Source organism: Hipposideros armiger, unplaced genomic scaffold, assembly GCF_001890085.2.
Source record: "Hipposideros armiger isolate ML-2016 unplaced genomic scaffold, ASM189008v1 scaffold_88, whole genome shotgun sequence".
Taxonomy (NCBI): domain Eukaryota; kingdom Metazoa; phylum Chordata; class Mammalia; order Chiroptera; family Hipposideridae; genus Hipposideros; species Hipposideros armiger.
The window spans coordinates 3264513-3269267 of NW_017731438.1; positions in this window are offsets into that span (position 1 = coordinate 3264513).

Below are 4755 nucleotides of genomic sequence, written 5' to 3' on the forward strand. Positions count from 1 at the left end.
TCTCTTTGAGGCTTATCTTTGTCTGGTTAATGTTGTTTCTTTCAGCCAAGTACCATTAGGAGCTGCTTTCAAGAGAACCAGGGAAATGAAAAAGCCGTGCAAGTACCTGTCTGGGCTCCAGGATGCTGGGGTTGAGTGCCAGGTCTGTGCTTGGGTGCTGCTGGCCTCTCCAGTACCCACATACTGCCCTGCCGCTCAGGGGGTTGCACTGGGTGACCCAGGGTCCCTTCCATTCTTTTACTCCTGAATAGGAAAGAGCACAGTGTAGCTTGATTGGCTTGAGTGGATCATCAGAAGGAGAACTGACCATCCATCCCAAGTGAAATGCATTTTTTCTCTTGTCTTGGTGTAGCGTCAACCACACCACTACCCCCACCACCCCTGAACCCCAGGCCAGGCGGTGGCAACACCTTTTCTTTTCTCCACACCAGTGACCCAGGAGGAAGAATGTTGGAACCGAGGGTGGGGGAGTTTTTTCTGAGGAACAATTCACGCCACAGAACACACCTCAGCCACCTGGCTGTTGGGTGATGACACTGTCACCCTTGCCTAGAACAAATGCAGCTGTATTAGACTACTTCCTGTCATCCACAACCACTGACTTCAAACACAACTTGTCTGCAACCTCACCTGGTAACCAGCTCACCTCAAAGCGATTGCCCAGTTAGTTAAATTGTATGTTACCACTTTAAGAGTTCTAGAAAAGAGTAATTTGTTTTTCGTCTTTCAGCAAGCAGCCAAGCTTTAATAGTAGATGCATAGGAAGGAAACTAAAAGTCAAGACATTTTTAAAGGAGCAGTTAAGATTTTATTTTTAATATTACCAGTAATAGACGTAAAGGTTTGTATTGTGAAAGATCCAAATACAGAGGTTTACAAAGTAAAACAAAAAAGGTCCTGCTTTATCATCCCCACCCACTTCGCCTCCAAAATTAGCTTACCTCTATTAGCGGTATATGTATCCTTCTAGTCTTTTTCCTGTGCATTGGTAGGTAATATACATAAATGGCACATGTACATATAAACAGGGAAATGAATAGCACAGTCGCGTGCCACCTGACGACGTTCAAGTCTGACAGACCGCATATATCAAGGCATTCCCACAAGATTATAACAGATCTAGGAAATTCTTATCGCCTAGTGACATGGTAACATGGTAACGTAGTCGCTGAGGTAAGGCATTACTGTTTTGTGCTGGTCTCAGTCTATCCATAGTAATGGTATCGGCTAGAAATGCCTGGGGCACTCACCTGGTCCCAGGTGAGCTTCCCCTTTCTAAACCAATGTGGCAACTGTCCTCACCCTTGTGGTTCTTACTACAGTTGCAAGCTGCACTTCAGCAACAACCATTAGGAAACTTTGAAGAAAAAAAGTTTATTACATACAGACCCTGGGTTGTAGAAGGCACGCCTGGGCCAGGGCAGGGAGAGTGCCTGCGCACAACTGGCTTAGCGTTTCACGGGCCCATTCTTCATTGGTGAATTTAAAACATAAGGGCAGGCATTGAAAGCATCCCACATAGTGCTTTACACACAGTAGGTGTTCAATAAATGTCGCGAGGTGATTGATTAAACACACTCCCATGAGAGTTAGTCTTTAGGAACTCAACATCAGTAACAAAATACAAGTTTAAAACTACAAATTTAACCTTTCCAATAGAGGGAATGGCATTTCCAAGCCAGATAAATTCACATCTTACACTTTTACATTGGCTCAGGAAACGTGACTCCATCTGGGGACTGTTGTCTTGTTTTTAACAATAGAAAATAGAAAAAAAAACATAACTAGCTCCTAACGTTGTGGGGAAGAGTCAATGAAGTGTTCTAAGGGTAAACATCTAGCCCATAATGGGCATGTAAGAGTGATTTTTGTTTATTCTTTGGGACCATTTCTTCATATATTCCCTGCTAAAGTGCTTGCTCTAGTCCCTGATTGCCAGAACCCTTCTAACAACCTTGCCCCTTAAACAGATGAGACTGACCCGTCAAGACTAGAAAGGGTTCAGTTAGGAGGGGTGTGGAAGACAAAAACCTCACAGCAGTGAGATGGGAACAGAGAGATCCGCTGGCCAGGGGAAAGAGAGATGGATTTTTCCCTTTGTCAAGCGACTGCTGAACTCTTGAACCAGCGGGACGTGTCTTCCTTTGTTTGGCCTATCCCTGGACTCTCAGAAAGCAGTGGGCGGATGCATGTCGCTGCCCATTTCCTCCCGATTGTTTTCACAGACCTACATTTTGAGAGGGCTAATTGTTGGAGCCCTCTTCCTTCTTCCCCACAAGAAGAGAGCTTTGTTCGACAATTAAATCAGGCTGTCTGAGAGGCAAAAAGCCTTTTCATTTTAGATCAAGGCGTGGCCACCAGAATAAAAAATATATATATTGCCTCTTTTTCATTTAGCTGACAATGTTTTCTCCCTCAAAGACTGAACTGGAGTGTCCCCACTCCCCCCCCACCCCCTGCCCCCCAATCCCGGACAGAAATACTGGCCCAACCATGATGCAAAGCAGAGCATGAAGACAATTATTTCGATATCTTATTTCTACTTACAGTGAAGGAAAGCAAGCAAAGATTGCCTTGGTTTATCTATGTAATGGCCTCAGTGCTCTCTCTGCCTTTGGGACTTACTGCATTTCAGACTTATTGGGAAAGCTAACCCCAACACCATCTGGGAGACCTGTGCTAGTCGTTGCCATCCCAGGAGGTTTCTTTGGCACCCAGTTTTGCAAAACTGATATATTTTTCTCTGATCTTCTAGAGCCCCTGAGAACTTCCCATTGTCGCTGTTGAAAATGATTGTCTGCTCTGAGATTAGAGGATTGTGTTTAGTGGTTTAGTAAACTGCTTCAGTCCCGTCTTTGAGAAACACACTGCCCACGTTTTCCTGGTGCAAGTCACATAGCAAAGTCACCCTCTAAACAGGAGATGCTAAGTAAGGAGCGTGGGTCGAGTGGGGCAGACAGCCAGCAACAAAAAGCAACTGGAGAACACTGGACTTGGGAAAGCAGCAGGAGGCTGAGGCATCCTGCAGAGAGTCTGAGAGGAGGACGCCTAAGCTTTCAGGCAGGGAAGGAAATTGTCTTCTTAGCAGTTAGTAGTAGTGGCTGCACCTGGCAGCTTAGAGCTTTTTTCCTTTTTTTTTTAATGCCACACACATCTTCCGACACATCCTGTGGCACGGTTTTCACTCTCTTTCCAGGGAAGCAACTCTCACTGAAAAAGAGCTAGATCAGGAGTCACGTCATGTCGATTTGGTCCCAGCTGCTATTATCACAATGCAAAGCAGAGCATGAAGACAATTATTTCGTTATTGTGTTTCTACTTCCAGTGAACACACCCAAGCAAAGATTGCCTTGGTTTATCTACGTAATGGCCTCAGCACTCTCTCTGCTGCTGGACTTACTGCATTTCAGGCTCAGGGAAAGGTAACCCCACCAACCTCTGGGTGACCGGTGCTAGCTGTTGCCCTCTCAGGTCGCGTCCCCTCGGTGAACCTCAGTTTCCTCATCATCTATAAAGTGGTAGAGTTGAACTAGAGGACTTGGAAGATCCCAGCTCAAGCAATCTAGGCTCCTAAGACTAAAAAGCTCATATTATAATGCATTTACACTTCTCTTTGATAGCAACTAATGTTTGTGTCATTCATCACCTATAAAATTCTTCCTAGCATTTAGCAGAATCTTGGACCATAATAGGAACTCCATAAATTTTGAATGAATGAATGAACGAATGAATGAATGAACATATGAACAAACAGACGAACCTGATTTAATCCAGCTCTTCTCACTTCCACACAGCACCATCTTGAAGTGGAAGAGCCCCACTCCAAATGCCATATGCCTTTGTCTGTAACTGCCCTCTTCAGCTTCTCATCCCATCCTAACCTTTTGTGAGCTGCAGATTTAAAAGACAGAGAATTCCTTGTCCAGATATAATCTGCTTGCCACAGAACTGATTTATCCTTGTGGAAGAAAGCCCAGATGCTTGATTAGGCAAACGTGTGCTCTAAGGTCCAACTGCCCCAGAGCACCTGCTGAGAACAGCTTTTCCGGGGCACCGTGCCCATGCTCCCAGGCCTGGCCTGAATTGCAATCTAGTGTCTTTTCTAAAACAGAGTGAGCAATCGGATTGCTCTAGACAGGCCACAATCTCTCCAGAAATTCCCTTCCTTTGATGGAACTCCTCTTTCTGTGGCCACTGGTGGCTCAGCTACCTCAAAGGACTGAGAGCTTGATCTTCAGGAAATGGGCTTGGTGTCATGCTCTTCATTGGCCACCTGGTAACCAGAAAGGCCCACGCAGCTGCGCCAAGGCCACACTGTCCCCTTGGATCCCACGCAGCTGAGCCAAGGCCACACTGTCCCCTGGATAGGGCAAAGGAAACAAAGAGCTAACACCTTTAACTCCAAAGCCCTGAAGTTATAAAATGGCCAAAGAACCAGTGTCACATCTTCTTCCCACTCCAGCTGAGGAGATGCTAAGTGACTTAGAAAGAGGATGGGCCCAGGGGAAAAGTGTCCCAGCTCCTGAGGGGAGCAGCCCAGGAAAACAGTTGCCCTCACCTGATGGCTCAGGTGTGCAAATGAGACCAGTGTGACAGCACCCAAAGGCCAGGTGCTCGGAGTGGCCAGTCCTTGCTCCCGTTCAGAAGGAAGGTGGGGGACGGCTGAGTGGCGTGATGGTTAAGAACTGGCTTGGGACGCCAGAGGGCCCCGGTTCGGATCCCACATATGAGGGCTAGTGACACTGCCCTCTACAG